This window comes from Nilaparvata lugens, chromosome 12 (assembly GCF_014356525.2).
Source record: "Nilaparvata lugens isolate BPH chromosome 12, ASM1435652v1, whole genome shotgun sequence".
Taxonomy (NCBI): Eukaryota; Metazoa; Arthropoda; class Insecta; order Hemiptera; family Delphacidae; genus Nilaparvata; species Nilaparvata lugens.
In genome coordinates this window covers 14,321,776-14,342,033 of record NC_052515.1, presented here as the reverse complement: position 1 = coordinate 14,342,033, position 20,258 = coordinate 14,321,776, and positions in this window count along the sequence as shown.

Sequence of the window (20,258 nt, the reverse complement as noted above, 5' to 3'; positions counted from 1 at the left end):
TTTTAAACTAATAAATTAAAAAGTAAATGCAAAGTGTTGGAACTATCCATAACATCCTAATAAAGGTTTTACCTAACTGAAAAACATTCTCCTGATGGGTTTCTTTATACTACAGATTCAATGTGTTCAGGTTTGGGGGAGCCTATTTTCTAAAAAAGAGTTACATCTAATTTTGTTTATCTTTGATTTACCTCTCCTACGATTCTGATACAGGTTATTATTAAGTATTTTTGGTTGAGATGAATTTATCAATAGCTCTATCACTGAATCGAGTAGGCCTATGTCTATCAAGCTGAAAGTATGGATAAATTATTGCATTTGTGTAATAAAGTATTTTTATTTCAATAAAATTTATATTTAATAAAATACAAATGTCTTTAATCTGAAATTTATATAATATTACATCCAATAAAAAATCGATACAGTAACAAAAGTTACATTGCGAGGGTTAAAAGTCATAGTAGCGTATCTACAAAAACCCAACTTTTCAGGAGAGCAAAAACCAACTATGAGTTCACACTCCCTCACTATTTCTGAGGTCTGTATAAATTTCAACAACCTAGAATTCACATGTCAATGTTGTATGAACCTTGTGCTTCTACCAGTGCATTCATTTCGATGAATTATTGAATATTCAAATAATAAAATTAAAAATGAATACCTTGTTCTAGTTACGCTATTATGACCGTAATCAATTTCCAAAAATGTATCATTTTCTGGAGATAAGCTATTCTGAGAGTGATCAGTTATGAATAGTAAAAATTTATTGAATTGTTCCATGTATTTTATAGATGTTTATTGACATTCAATAACAAAGTATGAGAGATATATGATAATATATAAAAGTATAGAAAATCACAGGTGCCTAATAAGTGGGTACGGCATTATTGAAGGACTAGAAAATTAAGTACTGAAATTAAATTATAATGCTCTGAGAATGACTGAGAATAACAAAATATGAAACAATAACATTAAAACTAAATTCGAAAATTCCAGCCTCTTCAAATGACACTTGAATCAAACTCGAAAATGTTACTATCTTCAATGACTACAGCCTATAGATATTTATCACCAAAACTCATCATTTCTCAACGTCATTTTCTTCAAAGGACTGTATAAGTGAATACTGAAATACAATTAAAATACTCTGAGAATGAGTGATAATCACATAATATTATGAAACAATAACACTAAAATTACATTGAAATCTCTCTCAATGACTCTCTTCAAATTATTCACTCTCTCCAATGAGTATAATAGGCTATTTATCACCAAAGCTCATCATTTTATGCAGGTGGAAATACAGGTGGTCCATAACAATGCTCTCATAGACCATGGCAATTACAGACTGTATTGTCTGTCCAGGTGAATGGCCAGAACAGAAGAACCTAATTACAGGAAGGGATATTTTTCATCAGGCCCAGTTCCTCTGCCAACATTCAGAGCTTCCAATCTGCGTTGAATATTGATTGGAGTAATGCAGCAGGATGGAACTAACTGGTTTCAACGAAAATCAAATGTCGGGACATTAACCGTGTCCTGCACAAAAATAGATGAAAAATAATCAGCGAAGAGTTGACACTACTTATCAACAGGAGTTGCAGCACTTTTTGTGTCCAGTCTCATAAAAGTAGGTCTGGCTGAGCCTTTTCTCAAACCATCCACATGAGTCCAGAAAGATTTAGAATTTGTCTAAAAAAATTCCTCTATTCCAAGTAAATAGTTATTGTAACATCTTCTTGTCAAAACACGACATTGATCCCTCAAATTGCAAAAAACTTCATAGAGCTGAATACTACCAATTGCCTAATACTTTCTATGAGCAGTTTTCTTGGCTACAATCAATCTTCTCAATTCAATGGAACCACTTAGGGAAACTAGAGACATGAACCCTTCTCATGAGTGTGAACCTCTTGATGGTCAAGCTCATATACCTACAGAAATTACTGAAATGTTCCTCAGCTCTAATGTTATCATCAAAATTTGCAACTGGGTAATTCATATTCTGAAACTCCAAAAATATGGAAGCTAAATCGCACTTGTGAAAATCAGATATTTGTTTTACATAGCAAGGTTGTGTCCACCTCCTGTTCCAGGAATATGTGATGAGTGCCTTTGAGGATGCCTGCCAGGTCGATTTCCTGTATTTAGACCTCTCAAAGGCCTTCGACAGAGTTAACCACTCTCTCCTGGTGGCCAAACTGGAGGGTTATGAGGTGCATGTGTCATGCTCAAGTGGTTGAACAGCCATCTGAGGGACAGAAATCTGATTGTCAGATATGAGGGTCATATGTCATCTCCTTTCCTGGCTCCCTCTGGAGTCCCTTAGGGATCCCATTTGGGCCCTCTCCTCTTCAACTTGTTTATGAACATCATTAAAAGCTTCATATCATCCATGTTTCTAATGTATGCTGATGATGTCAAGTTATTCGACAGGGTATTGCAAGACTTGGGACATGAGTCTCTGCAGCATTCTCTCAATAACTTTGATTTGTGGTGCCTTGATAATGGTATGGCTCTGAATGTAACCAAGTGTGTTGTAATGTCTTCCAAGCGTGGAACAAGTATACTTGATTCTCAATACTCCATGAGAGGCATTCCTTTGAAAAGAGTTTGCAGTTTCAAGGACCTTGGAGTGACTATGACTCAGTCTCTTAGCCCACTGGATCACATAAGTGTGATCACTGGAGAGGCTAGATCTCTCCTTGGCTTTATATTTAGGTCCACCAGGGATTCCAGTTCTCCCGAAAGTCTCTTGGTTTTGGTTAGGGCTCTTGTTCTTCCAGTGTTGGAATATGGCTCTATTATCTGGGCACCATACCATCTGTACCAGATTAACCTGCTGCAAAGTGTGCAGAGACGTTTCGTGAGGATGCTGAGCTGCAGGATGGGTTTCAAGTACTTTGAAGTTCCTGTGGAGGAGATTAGGGGACATTTTCATCTCCTCCCTTTGGTTCTGAGGTGAGAACACAACGACCTGGTCCTTCTTTTCAAGACTGTCAATGGATATTTGGACTGCCCTGAACTTCTGGCTAGTATCAACATCTGTGTTCCAAGAGGAATGTGCTCAAGGTTCCATTTTCCACAGATGCTCTCACACAACAGCCTATGCCTATAATAGTGGGCTTTCTAGAATACTTCACTCTGGTTGTGAGGCTGCTGCAGCTGACATTGATTTCTTTGGGGTGTCCTTGGGCTATCTCAGGAGAACTATGAAGAGATCCCTGCATGTGTGATTTTGGTGTTCCCTTCCTTGTTTATGCCCCTTGTGGTAAACTTCCATGGGCCTTTTCACTTATATGTAATATTGTATGTTAACTATGATTCATTCTGTATTCTAATTTTTGTCTTTTAAACTATCCACATAGATGTTTTTTATTGTTGTATATATTATTATTTATCTATATGGATATTTGGACTGCCCTGAACTTCTGGCTAGTATCTTTGCTTGTTTCTCTTTTTCTATGTTATTTTTATGTGAAATTGGTGTTGTACCGTTGGAAGTTGAATGAATAAAAAAATAAATAAACTTTCTTCCAACTCACAATCATCAGTTTCCTTCAAGCATTTCTTTGCCAACTCACACGAAAAAAACTCCTCTGTTTTTCGTGATCATTGATCAGAATAAAACACAAACAGGGAAAAATACAGAAGCTAGTCTGATTATCTTGTTAAATCAAGACTTATGGGCTATGAAATTTATGTTAGCATTGATTTTGTGAGCTTTTTCGCGCTCAAAGTTACTGTCACACTAGCGTAAGTTGACACATAAGCTATTATGTGGTTCACTAACTGAAGCGTAACTGAAGATAAGTTTTTGTGTCATTCAGTTTTGTTCAAGTCAAAGAAGCGTAACAGAACATATGCTTTTGTGTCATTCATTTCATCACTCGATTGTAGATACGATATCCACTTATCTTTCCAATGGCTAATGCAATGAGATAAGCGTGAGTGTCACTAAATAGACCACGAAAAGTTATTTAGATAGGTCAGATAAGCTGAAAAACGGAATTTTGTAGATACGCTACTATGACTCTAAACCCTCGATTGATAAGCTAGTATAAACTACTATGATCTAGGAAGAATAAATCTACATGTTATGACGTCATTAATTAGTTGTAGGGCCTGAAGTAATAGTAGGTATTGATTGTACTCAGTAAGCACTTTCTGTTTGAATATGTGTATTTGTGGATATGTATGTATGTATGTCGGACGGATCTCGAAAACGACTTCTAAACACGAGTTCTAAAAATAAGAAATACATGTTTTAATCTAATAACAGCAGTACAATTTATACAATTCTGTTGATGGATGATAATCTATGGATGTTGAATTCTATCGATAATGAAGTACTTGATAGACGAAATATAGATGCACAGAATAAATATTGCCAAAAATTGTTGATTCAGCCAACTCAATTCTCAATTTCAATATAATAGTTTTGTTTTACCTACGATCTTATTAATCTCAATTTGGTTTTCGTTATTTTATCCTTTATAAAGTCTTCCGAAATTTTATTGATTAATTTATTACTCTGATATTCAAATTTATGTTTACTAGATGTTACTATAGCAGAGTCTATAATCCAGAGCGAATTGATCGATCACAGCTCCTATCCATAACTCTATCCCAAAAATCGCAACCAGGCTGGATTCATCAACATTGGATTCATCTCATCAGAGTTCAGTTTGTGAAGCCGAGCAATATGTGAGTTGTCAGCCTGATGGTTGGTACACTTGACATTGTGACAATTGTCACAATTGTGACAATGAGTAGTGCTGCGGCCGATCGTAATGAGCTGACAGTTTGGTATTGAGTGAGAGACAGAGGTGATGGTTAATTGGAGAGTCACGGGTTTGGGACGGTGACCGATTTGAATGGGGGGTGCTCGGATGGCAGGGGTTGATGATAAGGGCTAGGGGTAGGGGGCTCTAGAAGGGTGCATTTGTGGGAGGAGGAAGTGACATCCACTTCATCGAGATCAAAGTTGATCAAGTATTGGCCAGGTAGGCAACGGTAGGTCTAGTTTTCAGAAAGAAAGCTGTTCTGATTGGTTTTTGTGGCATTCAATCATGATAAAAAAATGAAAAGATTTGACAGGCTTTTGTACAAAAAATTCACAGGCTTTTGTGCAGTCCAGTGAATTAGTTTGTTTTCTATTTCTGGTTCAAAATTTTTCTTAATAACTCAATATTTTCAAGTTCTGAGAGTTTATCGAATGTAATCATTCTAATATATTCGGTTTTTAAACAAATCAAATTCAAAATTCCTAGTTTATTTATTTCTGAACTGAAAGTTGACTCAAATCAATTCAAGTGGATAGCATAGCCTATAATTTCTATTCATTCATAACTCTACCTTCATTGTATTATCATTCATCCCATCATCATCACCTAGGCTTAAAATACTTCTAAAAAGTCGCCTTTGTAAAATAATAAATAAATACAACATGTTTTGCCAGGCTTTTTGTGTTTTTATTATAAATATAATTAAATTTAGAATCCAGCACAAATTTGGTTAATTAGCAACATTTTGACCTTAACTAATCTATAATATTGTTTTGTACAATCTACTCGTACACAAGTTGGCAGAAATTTGAATAGACTATCGTTTATTTTTGAAGAAGTTGTATTATCAAAAATATTTTCTCCATGAACACTCTTATAAATTGAAGAAAATGGTGATTATAAATATTATAATCGTGATTCTCATAAAAAGATGAGGTGGGCCGTCCACTGGAACCGATTTCTTTCCGAACTAGCATCGGCCGAAAACTACCGAACTCGTCCGAACGATCCCCCAACAAAGAAAGGAATAGATTCTCGTCCTTTGCAACATGTTCATACGGCCGTCTCTGGCCGATCAATTTTTCGATCCGATGAATGGGATTTTCCATCTCTATTCGACCGAACCAACTAGTCGAGCTGAGACAACAAAGTGTTCCCAACCTAAAATTGTTTCACAGTCTTGTTTGTTTTTGTTTTTTGAAGTTGTTCTGTTTTATAAAGTTTTAACAAAGCCCATGGCTTTTTATATTTGTAACATTCTATTGTGTTTTATTTGTTTCGTAATTCTTTGTAATTTTGTTTTGTCTTGTTTTGTGTGTTTTTAATAAATTGAAATTGAAATTGAAATTGAAAAAACTATGGACAATGAAAAGTTGATAAGTTTGGTTCAAGAGCATGTTCTATTGTGGGATATGCGAGACAAAAGATATCATCGTCATGATGCTCATAGGAATCTGTGGACAAAGATTGCGGAACAAATAGGATTTGAAGGTAAAATTATTGTAATGAATTACTAATTTAGTTGATATTTGTTTATTCAATTTTCAAAATCTCAATATAATCATTGTTTATGAAAAATTTTGGTGGCTATGATAGTAGTTAATTCAATAATTATCAACCAGCCAACTTCTGAACTAGACTGACGTAAACGGTTCCAATGGATGACCATATTCGGCCGACAGATTCGTCCGATCCAACGGCCGAACGGATCGGTTGAATACGGTTTCAGTGGACGGTTACCCTAAGATGAAATTTTCAAGAGAGATAATAAATATATCCTGATTTTCCGGGGAGAAAAACTAGACCGTGGAATTTAAGGGGATACAGAAGCGGGAAGTGGGGAGGTGATTGGAGGGAGCAATTGATACATACTCCTAGGGGATGGTTCCCCTTCTACACCCTAGCTAGAACAACAAGCTATCGCTTCAATATTGATTAATGCCAACTAATTACGGTATAATTAAACACTGCAGCTATCAGACTCTATCAGTCACCGTATCTATCTATAAATCTATCTCATTCTCTGGGGAATGATAGAACAAAGTTGCTTGATCGCTAAAATGATAAATATAGTGAGTTATTACCAGATAATTTGGATACGAAACGCAGTGTAGGATTGGCGGTCTATCCAATCCAGGTAGGTTTTGAAATATTGATACATCATGAGAGTATAATTATGACATTCACATAACACAAAATGCAGTGTGAAATTGGTTGTGTATTTTGAAATACTGATACGAGAAAGTAATGACAAAATGACATTAATAGATCATGATGTGAAATAGATTGTGTATTACTTTCCTTGCCCTATTACCATAGGTAAGGAAAGTATTGCTTTCCGAAAAAAATTAAGGTACCCCAATTTCTAAATTTCTATACGTTTCAAGGTCCCCTGAGTCCAAAAAACTGGTTTTTGGGTATTGGTCTGTGTGTGTGTGGTTGTGTGTGTGTGTGTGTGTGTGTGTGTGTGTGTGTGTGTGTGTGTGTGTGTGTGTGTGTGTGTGTTGTGTGTGTGTGTGTGTTGTGTGTGGTGTGTGTGGTGTGTGTGTGTGTGTGTTGTGTGTGTGTGTGTGTGTGTGTGGTGTGTGTGTGTGTGTGTGTGTGTGTGTTGTGTGTGTGTGTTGTGTGTGTGTGTGTGGTGTGTGTGTGGTGTGTGTGTGTGTGTGTGTGTGTGTGTGGTGTGTGTGGTGTGGTGTGTGTGTGTGTGGTGTGTGTGTGTGTGTGTGGTGTGTGTGTTGTGTGGTGTGTGTGTGTGTGTGTGTGTGTTGTGTGTGTGTGTGGTGTGTGTGTGTGTGTGTGTGTGTGGTGTGTGTGGTGTGTGTGGGTGTTTGTGCGTCTGTGTACACGATATCTCGTCTCTCAATCAACGTAATGACTTGAAATTTGGAGATTAGGGTCCTTACACTATAATGATCCGACACGAACAATTTCGATCGAATGCAATTCAAGATGGCGGCTAAAATGGAGAAAATGTTGTCAATAACAGGGTTCTTCGCGATTTTCTCTAAAATGGCTCCAACGATTTTGATCAAATTCATACCTAAAATAGTCATTAATAAGCTCTATCAACTGCCACAAGTCCCACATCTGTAAAAATTTCAGGAGCTTCGCCCCATCAATGCAGATAGATCCCCAATTATCAGGCTTCAGATACAATTGAAAAGAAATAAATCAAGTGGAGTAGATTGAGCATGAAAATCTCTACAATTAATGTTCAGTAACATTTTCACCTAAAATTGAAAATGAGCTTTAAATTCGAGAAAATGTGATTATTCAATTGCAAATTATTGTTGATTCTATTAAATCATTCACTATGAAGAGATAGCAGACCTCATGTGTGTCTCCAGCGTTATTGCCCTGTCACCAGCTGGCTCAAATCTTTGAATAGTAGACTTAAGATGCGCGGGAACACTATCGTCAGGTGATCAATTTTTATAACGGCAAGGAAAGTTGTGTGAGTGCGCCACACCAGATTTTTTTGAATATCGATAGATATTAGTGAATGTATTTAACATTTCGATACTATTTGAATTTGAATTTCGATATCCTGGCTTTTGCAGACGACATTGTTGTAATAGCTGAGAATGAAGAAGACTTGGTATACCTGACACATATTTTGATTGTAGAAACTGAATATGTAGCATGTAGGACTAAAAATAAATGAAAATAATACCAAGCTCATGCAGATAAGTAGATTCCAAAATATAAACGGACACAATGAACAATCTCTTTAACTAAGAGACTATATTTTAAGAATCTGGTGTGGCGCACTCACACAACTTTCCTTGCCGTTATGAAAATTGATCACCTGACGCTAGTGTTCTCATTCTCATTCTCAGTGCCTCACAGGCATGACCTTCCAAATTGGTCTGCTATCAATCAAGAAATTAAGAAAGCTAATGAGGAAAATTTCAATCTATGTAAACACTTCAGAAATGTTTCATTTATTAATATTAGTGACATTGGTAAAAGACTTCACACCTCACATGGTTTACATTTGAACACTTGGGGAAAGAAATATGTCTGTAGTAAAATAATGGAAGTAGTAAATAGGGTAGCTGATGAGCAGAAATCCATTCCATTAGGGGCTTTTACAAATCTTTTTAGGCCAGACACCCTAAGGCTGGTGGATAGTTGTAGTCAAGGAGATGATGGTTATTTTGTGATATATCATCTCCTCATCAAGGTCTGATTTGTAGTGAGGTGGAACCTGTAAATATAGATGTATATAGCTTGAATAACAACGACTTTGAGAAGGCAGGTATTGGATTTTTGTTCTTGAATGTACAAGGGCTGAATAAAAAATCAGTTATTTTGGAAAGTCTTGTTTCAGATTTAAAAAGTGGTTCAGGGGCTCCTATTCTGTTTCTATGTCTGACAGAACATTGGTTGTGTAACGATGAAATAGAATACTCACACCCTGAGGGATACTATTGCTCTTCTTATTTTTGTAGAGCCAACCACATTAGAGGAGGCACCGCTATTTTTGTAGCAAATGGCATTGAAGCAAGAACTTTGAATATAGATAGCTTTATTTCTGAATTCAACCTAGAAGCATCAGCTATCATAGTTGATAGATTTAAGATTATAATAATCTGTATCTATCATTCGCCAGGTTATGATCCATTTGTATTTCTAAGCGCTCTTGAGAGTCTTCTAACTCACCTATCTAAATGGGAGGGTTATATCATTGTAGCTGGAGGTGATTTCAACGCGGACTTTGATGTTACAACAACAAAGCCTACCGCGTTGGAGTTCCTCAACATCCTTCGACAGAATAACTGTGTTTGTATCAATTCAGACCAGAGGTGATAGCTGCCTAGACAATGTTTTTGTAAATTGTCAACGCTGTCAAGTTAAGTGTTCTGTGGTTAAGGATTTTCCGTTTTCTGACCATGATGGATTGTTGGTGAGTCTGATAACACCCAAAATATCATGCATAGTTGATTCTGACGCTTCCGATAATTCAAGTGGTACTACCAAACTCATGTTACCTTCTAAAAACGTTCCTCTTCTCATTGAAACTCTGAGAAACACTGACTGGAGCCTGCTGGCTCTCAATGATTCATTGGATGCATCGACAATGTTTAATATTTTTTTTAATTCCTTGACCAGCATTCTTAACTGTTACTTGGTTTCAAAACAGTGCAATACTAGAAATAGAGTAGTTAAAACAAAAGGAAAGTGGTACACCCCAAACCTTGCTAAGACTAAAGATAAAATTCTGTCTCTCGACTTTCTTTATAAGAGCACCGGTAGTGATGTAGTTAAAGCCCAGCTGATAGCACTGAAGAAAGAGTATACAAGAGAAATGTCTAATGCCAAAGCTTCCTATAACAGTACATTAATAAATAGTAGCAAAAATAAATGTAAGGCTGCTTGGGATCTAATTAAAAGTAGTTGTAACCTGTCGGGTGGAATAAAGCCTATGGTATCACCAAATTCTTTAATATGTACTGTGTCGAATCTGTAGACAAAGTAAAAAGTGACATTGTAAAGCCAAATAAGTCAGCAAAGAACTGTCTTCATAAAGCAAATAATAGGTCAAATGAATCTTTCAAGTGGAAAACTATTGTTGAAGAAGATGTCTTGAGAGCTGCAAAGCATTCAAGTAATTCATATAGTGACGATTATTACAACATGTCTAACAGTTTTTTAAAATCAATAATACCTTTCATTGTGACTCCTCTCACTCAGTGTATTAATAGAATACTGCTAGAGGGTATTTTTCCAGATATTCTTAAAATATCTAAGGTGTGCCCTATATTCAAAAAAGGAGATGAAGGTAAACCAGAGAGCTACCGACCAGTTTCCTTAGTACCAGTTATATCCAAGATCATAGAGATTCTGATTTGCGAGCAAGTAAATGAATTTTTAGAACGAAAGAAGGTATTATCTAGAGACCAGTGTGGCTTTAGAAAGGGTAAGGCAACAGTAGATGCAGTGGAGAGTCTAGTCTCTGATGTTATTCAGGCCTTTGAGAACAGGTGCTATACTCAGGTCACATTTTGTGACCTGAGTAAAGCATTTGATTGTGTGACCATTCTGACTTGTTGGAAAAACTTGATTATTATGGATTCAGAGGTGAATCACTTTCACTATTTGGTTCATATTTGAAAGATAGAAAGCAGGCAGTCTGTATTAAGGGTGAGTGGTCTGAACTTGTAAATTTAAAATATGGGGTACCTCAGGGTTCTGTTCTTGGCCCTCTGCTGTTTCTGATAAGTATAAATGACTTGCCTCACAATGTATTGAGTAAAACAGTTTTATATGCTGACGACACAACGTTCTTGAATACCTCAGATAATTTTGCAGAACTCTCAAATCTTGTAAACATTTCATTGGCGGATGCAGAAGTGTGGTTCAGGGCTAATGGTTATCTTTTAAATGAAAGGAAAACTGAAAATGTTATCTTTAGTTTGAGACCTTATGATAATGAACTCATTGAACACGGTGTAGTTAATAATGTAAAGTTCTTGGGTGTTCATGTTGATCATCAGCTGACATGGGGGAAACATATCGATTATCTGAAAACGAGGCTTTCAAGAGTGGTGTATCTTATAGGACGTCTGAGAAATTGTGTTACAACAAACTGTGTAAGAATGGCTTATTTCGCCTTTTTTCAGTCGGTTATCAAATACTGCTTACTTTTATGGGGTAACTCTGCTAGGGTTGACGAAATACTCAAGTTACAAAAAAAGGTTGTAAGGGTTATGAGCAGTGCAAAGTATTTGGATCATTGCAGGCCTTACTAAACTGGAGATAAAAACCATTATTAATCTGTACATTTTTTAATCAGCTGTATACTCTTTGAAAAAATGCTTTACATTACTCTTAATGAAGACATCCACTCACATAATACACGAAATAAAGAAAAATGAGTTTTCAGTACTGTAGATTGGAAAAGTCACTCAAGAGTCACATAGTAATTAGCAAAAAAGTTTATAATAAGCTATTTGACAGCATTTGTAAATACTCTTATAATCAAAAAGTATTTTTAAGAAAATTGGATGTTTGGCTGGTAGAAAATCCTTTCTATAGTATTGAGGAGTTCTTTGAAAATACAAATGTAAACTTTTAGGTTTGAGTAAGAATGCCTGTACTGCTTTTCTAATTTATTGTTTTATATTGTCATGTGCACAAATTTTAATGTGTAATGTTTTAGCTTAGCTCTATGTTACATTGACGTTGTCGATACATGTATTTGTTAATGGCAATAAAAAATATTTGATTTGATTTGATTGATTTGTTCCCGCGTATCTCAAGTCTACTATTTAAAGATCCGAGCCAGTTGTTGACAGGACAATAACGCTGGAGACACGAAGTCTGCTATCTCTTCATAGTGAATGATTTAATAGAATCAACAGTTACCAACAGTTTGCAAATTATTGAATAATAACATTTTCTCGAATTTCGAGCTTATATTAAATTTTAGGTGAAAATGTTACTGAACATTAATTGTAGAGATCTTTTTCACTTGAAATTTTTTGCTTAAATTGTATGTAAAGTCTGATAATTGGGGATCTAAAATCCAACTTTGGATAGATGGGGCGGAGTTCCTGAAATTTTTACAGATATGGAACTTGTGGCAGTTGATAGAGCTTATCAAAATCGTTGGAGCCGTTTACGAGAAAATCGCGAAAAATCCTGTTTTTGACAACATTTTCGCCATTTCAGTCGCCATATTGAATTGAATTTGATCTAAACTGTTCGTGTCGGATCCTTATATTTTAAGGACCTTAAGTTCTAAATTTCATGTCATTCCGTTAATTGGGAGATGAGATCTCGTGTACACAGATGCACATACACTAATACACACACACACATACAGACCAATACAGAAAAAAAACACACTTTTTTTGGACTCAGGTGACCTTGAAACGTATAGAAAATCAGAAATTGGGGTACATTATTTTTTTTCGGAAAGCAATACTTTCCTTACCTATGGTAATAGGGCAAGGAAAGTAAAAATCAGGCTATAGAATTATTCATCATAAATCAGCTGTCTAGTGGACTATAATACTACCCGTCCAAAAACATCGAACATCTTGAAAATGTATCTTCCCATCAACGTTGTAGACAGTTGCAGCCAGACCTGATAACAGCGCTCACACTCACATTCACACTCACATTCACATTCAAACATAGGACAGAAAGCTCTATGTTTACTTAGGGTCCAGACATTTTAAATTGATAATTTATTTATCAATTTTTGAGAAAACATATCAACAGGTCAATGTAACCATAGAGAAACAATAGCGTAAGTAGATATCCCATGGTATAGGGCGTTTATGTCGCAACTTCTACTGTTATCTCAAGCCGATTACTGTCGATTTTTACTGTTTTGACCGGGTAAAAGTGTATGAACGGTACAATATGAGAGACTACCAGCGTCATAAAGCTTCACGGGAAAGAACTACGTCGATTATCGGATTGAGATAACAGTAGAAGTTGCGACATAAACGCCCTATACCATGGGATATCTACTTACGCTATTGTTTCTCTATGATGTAACTCACTGAGCGCGAGGTCTACTGTTCACAGAACTACTAGTAGAATAATGCTGACAGTTTAAACTGACTCGCACCATATTATAAAGACTGTTTAGCATGAGAAGCGGTGGTGGAGCCCCGTATGAATAAATACACCGCGAGTCAACAGAGGGACCGAGAAGAAGAAGAAGAAGAAGAAGAAGAAGAAGAAAAGAAGAAGAAGAAAAGAAGAAGAAGAAGAAGAAGAAGAGAAAGAAGAAGAAGAAGAAGAAGAAGAAGAAGAAGAAGAAGAAGAAGAAGAAGAAGAAGAAGAAGAAGATGAAGAAGAAGAAGAAGAAGAAGAAGAAGAAGAAAAAGAAGAAGAAGAAGAAGAAGGAGACGACACTTTTCAAACAAATATAATTCCACCGGCTTCTGGCTGCCTCTGGCTGTCAGTGATCCTCATATATGATAGCAAGGCTTTCCATTCAACTGATACCGTCAGTTTAGAGTGAATTTCATCATTGAAATTTGCCTAATGCTGGGGATTGAAGCTAGAAGCGGAAAGTCAGTTCAACTTTTCAATTTCTGAGGGGACATCGTAGGTTTGGTGGCTTGAAATGTATGCATTTCGGCCTGGATTGATGTCAGCCGCGAATATATTAGGGGATTGGAAAGTTTCGAGTGAATAAATTGAATGGTTCGGGATCATATTTAAAATATGCAATAGCATATAAAATAGAAGGGATCATATTCAGATCGGTAGGTCTACTGGTTGAGGTTTTAGTTCTTTCTATCGTGGACCTCACGTTATAATGGCAGTGGAGAAAGATACGAGAACAAGATTGCCGATACTCTGTCTTGTCAATGCCTTCTGTAGACGGTAGCTGATACAGGTTTAATGATGTAATATTGAGTGTTCATTCTCGTTTAAAATAATCTATAATCTATATAATATATATAAAAGCGAAATGGCACTCACTCACTGACTGACTGACTCACTCACTCACTCGCAGAACTAAAAATCTACCGGACCAAAAACGTTCAAATTTGGTGAGTATGTTCAGTTGGCCCTTTAGAGGCGCACTAAGAAATCTTTTGGCAATATTTTAACTCCAAGAGTGATTTTTAAGGGTTTTAAGTTCGTTTTTAGCATGTATATTCTTCTTATTTTCTTAATATTATAATTGAAAAATGTCCTTACCATATGTTAATATAATAATAATAATAATAATAATTTCTCTGGATGTTGGACGACACATCCAGAGGAGTTTATTCATAAATTCATACATTACATATTTTTTTTCATATATTTTCAATAATATAACATATTCAGTGTTTACAAAAGTGATACCTCACTATATAATATGTGTCGAGGTTATCATCAAATTAATACTAATTTATGCTACAACAGATAATACAAAAATTCCAAAAATCTAAAACTATATCTATTACCCTAAGCATCACCTAGTACAAAGATACTAAACCGAGGTACTATTTTCTACATATAAATTACCTTATTTAAAAAAGAATATTGCTTAAATCTAAATCCTACTTACTATTAGTTCCTCACTACTTTGTATCCCAATGCTGAATAACCAATGTCTAATTTTTCTTTTGAACCTATTGAAATTTTCCTCTCCTTTGATTTCTAATGGTATTCTATTAGATATTGTAGGCCCTAAATATCCTAGTGATCTTTGCCCAAACGCTGTATTCATTCTTGGTACTTCTTGATTGTAACGTTCTCTTATTCTAGTATTATGGCTATGATTTATGATATGGTTCCTATTTTGATGTTTTTTCATATACCCTAATAACAACAATATATACAATTGCCTAACGCTGAGTACTCTATTTTCTATAAATAATTCTACAGTTGAAAACTGGATTTCCCTAGAACTATAATCTAAATCATATAGAACTATAATCTAGAGAGAGTACCTCTTCGAAACAGTTGTTAACTGGTAACTGAATTAATAATTTTAAGGGTTGGCATTAAATTGAGTTGACTTTGTTAGGTTGGCACCAAGTTGAAGATTGAAATGCATTTATCGCGGAAAAATCGATTGGGCGCTGCTACTAATCAGAGCTATTCCTGGGAATATTATATTACTAGCCGTCAGGCTCGCTTCGCTTGCCTTATCCGTTTAGCCATACGTTTAGTTTGGACCCCCGACTGGATATGATCGTTCTACAAATGAAAAATGTAGGCGAGCGAAGCGAGCCCGCCGATCTCATTCTTGGTCGATCTAGTCGGGGGTCCAGGGGGAGGAGCCCCCTGGCTAGACGGATATGGCGAGCGAAGCGAGCCTGAGGGCTAGTCAATTATATTTTATTAAGCAAGGAATTGTATTTTTCAATAATTACATAATGAATTTTCATAATTAAGATGAAATATATTGTTTATTAATTATTATTCAAATGGAGAGTAGAGGTCTCTTTGAACGAGACTGGATTAACAAGGAAAGATGGCGATTGGGGTGCGAGAAGCGACATAATTTAAGTTGAAAAAAATTGCTATACATTGTTAAAAGACGATCTGGCAACAGAGAAAAGCGAGATAGAGATAGCGCTATCCGCTTTGTTGAATGATAGACAAGAATAGTAATACCATTGCTAATCAAACACTGCCATTATAACGTGGACCTCACTTTAGTTCTCGGAGTTTATTTTCGAGGACGAGAAACTGGTGGGGCGGGAAAGGGGTTATTACGGTAGCAACCCCTTCACACGTCACGGTAACTATTGTAAATTAGACCAAGTGCCGGTTGCACAAAAGCCCTTTAAATGTTATTCATAATCACTTTCACGAGAACCATTCAGAAAAGCCTTCTTTACGAAAAAGTTTCTCTGATTGGTTCTTGGGAAATTAATCACGATTAAATTTTAACCGGTTTTTGTGAAACTGGGTCTAAGATTCTAACCTTCCTAGATGCTATCTCTAGTTCTGATTAGAAGGAATTTGATTTTCCAAACTCTAAAATTGTTAGAAAGTTGAAAATTTTCATTCCAGACTGATGAAGAAATGTGAAAAGCAAGATTTCAAGATCTCAAACAGAATTGTGTTTCTGCTCATAAATTTACATATAATTGATAGAATATGATATGAATTCTCATATATATGATATTTCCAAATAATTCTATGATATTTATTGATGATATTCTCATATAATACAGTATTTGAATACAAATTACCTTTTATTGTGAATCAATAGTGAGTAGGTTTTTGATTTTTTATTCAAATTTTTCAAATAAGTGCAATATTTCTGAAGTTTTTAATTTATTGTGATACATTCTGTGATTCATTTAGAGTATAACATCAACCTTCAAATTTTCAATTCATTATTCCTGGACCGAAAATCAAGTGACGAAGCAGTGTGTGATTACATAACCTTAACTTTTGGACAACATTAACATTTTATTGAAATTTTTGGAGAGAAATAGTACAGGCTCAGCCTAGTTTTTCCTCCAATATCATAATTGTATTATGATTATAGTGTTCTATACAATGAATTAATAGAGTTTTTATAGATTGTAATTACAATATTGTAGAATAACTTAATGAACACAAGAAAACCCAAGTTCCAGATACTGAAAATTCAACCAAATTCACCAGCTAAGCAGTATTTTTTGTTCAAAAATGAGCCAATAGTAATCCAGTTTCAGAAAATTAAACGAATCACAAGATAACCAATGGGAGAGCAGTGATTTTGTAGTTCAAAAGTGAGCCAATATAATATTGTTTGAAACTGACAAATGAGAGAGAACTGTGATTTTCTGGTCAAGATTTAGCCAATATAGGAATCAAGGTCCTTCTAAATTAATTCTTCAATATACGAATAGCTCCTATTTTTGTGAAAATTTTCTTCTATGTTTGCTTTTGAAGGATCTAGATTTAAAAATTTACTTTGTGAGAATAATATTAAGAACTTAAAATGTTGTGAAGTGGAGATCTAGGCCTACATGACTTGACCTATTTCGGACTATGTGTAACCATAGAGAAATAATAGCGTAAGTAGATATCCCATGGTATAGGACGTTTATGTCGCAACTTTTACTGTTATCTCAAGTCGATAGTCAACGTAGTTCTTTCCCGTGAAGCTGTGTGACGCTCGTAGTCTCTCATACTGTGCCGTTCATACACTCTCACCCCAACAAAACAGTAAAAATCGACAGTAATCGGCTTGGGATAACAGTAAAAGTTGCGACATAAACGCCCTATACCATGGGATATCTACCTACGCTATTGTTTCTCTATGGTTTAACCGTATCTGAATTTGGGACAGGAATAGCATAAGGTTACCTTATTTTTTCACTCCCTGTCATTTTTGATGATGTACTTATTGTATGAATCAATAAAGAATAAATATTCAGGAAATTCAACGGATGACAAAGTAACCAATGAAAGAGCACTAAATTTCTGGTTATCCAATAGAAGTCAAGATTTTGAATCAACTTCAACCAATCACAAGCTACCCAATGAAAGAGCAGTAAGTTTGCTGATCAAAAGTAAGACAACAGATATTCAAATTCAGAAATATCAATCGATCGCAAGGTATCCAATAAAAAAAGCTGACATAACAAAGTGACTTTTTTGATCAAAAGTAAGCTAATTTACTGAAAACTTTGAAGCAGAGTATGCCTTTCTCCAAAAAAAGTTCTTAAACGTATAACATATTCATAGCAGACTGCTAATGAATACCAATGCAAATTTATGAGCAGAAACACGATTCTGTTCAACTAAGAATGTGTTAATCTGCAAGGATCTTGAATACCTAATTGGATAATACAGTGTATGCTGCAGAATACGGGCTAAGTGTTTCGAATGAGTGTGAATATTCATATAGTCTTACGTTCCTATTATATATAACGTGGGTCTCATATATATAGGCTACATTGGAGCATTTGAATATATTAAGAATGACATTACTTTTCTTGTATATCTTTTAGCATGTAAATCGATGATTCTCTGAAGCTTTCCCAGTTCTTGGAAATTTGGGACTAATTAGAATCGTGTTTGTGTTGATATCATTTCATCTGAAGAGTCTTAATTTGTCAAGATTTCAGTTCGTAGAATAATTATTCCAACCATTTCTCGAGATACTGGAACAAATCGGAAGTTAAGACGTTGAGTCTCACGGCATCTAGATCTCAGTTCGTAAAATACTCATTCCGATCATTTCTTAAGATACTGCAACGAGAGTTAAGACATAGGGATTGTCAAATATCACGGCATCTAGTTTTCATTGCAGGCTGAACGAGAGTTAAGACATAGGGATTGTCAAATATCACGGCATCTGGTTTTCATTGCAGGCTGATACACAGTCAGTCACCGTTGCATACTATAGTCGACCGCACGAAAATAGTCCGATGGAAATTGGAACAGATGAGTGCAACGTTGCCGAATAAAGCTGCGTTTACAGCAAAGTTATGAACAAAATGTTTATAACTTAATCCTTATAGATTCTATCAGATTGAACTTGACGACCACATATTTTCATCATGTGTGTGATAAGTTATGTTCAATCTAATAGAATCTATAAGGATTAAGTTATTAACGAAATGTTTATAACATTACCTATGGTAATAGGGCAAGGAAAGTAAAAATATAAACAAATAATATACAGAAATTGCTCGCTTAATAAAATAGGATTTCACGTGTATAATGTATCAGACACTATATTCACATTTGTGTAAGACTATTAAATTAACTAAAATAAGATTAAATCAACTTTCGAATCGACATGAATCGAATGAACTTTTACTATTTCATTTATCACTGTAAGGCCTTCTCTAATCAATCACTATTATATTATAGACTATAAATTACTTTTATAGGCCTACTTTAATAGATCACTATTAAATTAACTAAAATTAAATCAACGATAGTTAGATAATACTATCAAAACCAATTCAAAATCACCTCAGGAACACTTCACTTCAACTCAAGATCACTCGCTCTCCCTCACACACCCCAAAAATCAAAATTCAATTTTAGCTCATCACTGTCTGATCTCAATCACCCCCCACCCTCTACGCCACTAAACCCTCGATGAAAGCTCCTCCTCCCACGGCTCAATTACTCCTCCTCCTCAGAGAGATGATCTCCAGATAAGACAATAGCTGTTCCCTCCTCAGCATACAACTGGAGTTTCTAGAGCACCCATCACTAATTTGGAAAGTCAGTACTGTCTTCTCCAAATCAAGTCCGCGTCTCCAAGTACTTATTCCATCTCCTCCTCTTCCTCCTACTCCTCCTCCTCCTCCTCCTCCTCCTCCTCCTCCTCACATCAGGACTTCATCCTGTCACTCCAAAGGAGCCAGACTTCCAGGTCTTTAATCATTACTTCATGACAATTGGAGACGTCTGCTACGGATGTCTTATGCATCCTTATGTCACATCTCTTCCTTCTCATCCTCTCAGTCCTCCTCCTTCTCCATCTCCTTCTCCTCTTCATCATAGTCTTCTTCTTCTTCTTTTACTTCTTCCTCATCATCATCATCATCATCATCATCATCTTCTTCATCTGCTTGGTCATTATCATCTTCTCATTCTTCTTCCTCATCTTCTTCTTCTTCTTCTTCTTCTTCTTTTTCTTCTTCTTCTACTCCCTCCTCTCCTTCTTTTTCTTCTTCGTCTTCTTCTTCTTCTTCTTCTTCTCCTTCTTCATCTTCCTCTGCTACTACTTCCTCCCCTCATTCTTTTTCTTGTTCTTCTTCTACTCCCTCCTCGCCTTCTTTTTCTTCTTCTTCATCTTCATCTACTTCCTCCTCTCCTTTTTATTCCCCTTCTTCTTCTTCCACCACTTCCTCCTCTCCTTCTTCATCTTCTACTTCCTCATCTCCTTTCCTTTTCACCTTCTTCTTCTTCTCCCTCCTCTCCTTCTTTTTCTTCTTCTTCATCTACTTCCTCATCTCCTTTTTATTCTCCTACTTCTTCTTCTACTACTTCCTCCTCCTCTTCTTTTTCTTCTTCTTCTTCTCCTTCTCGTTCTGC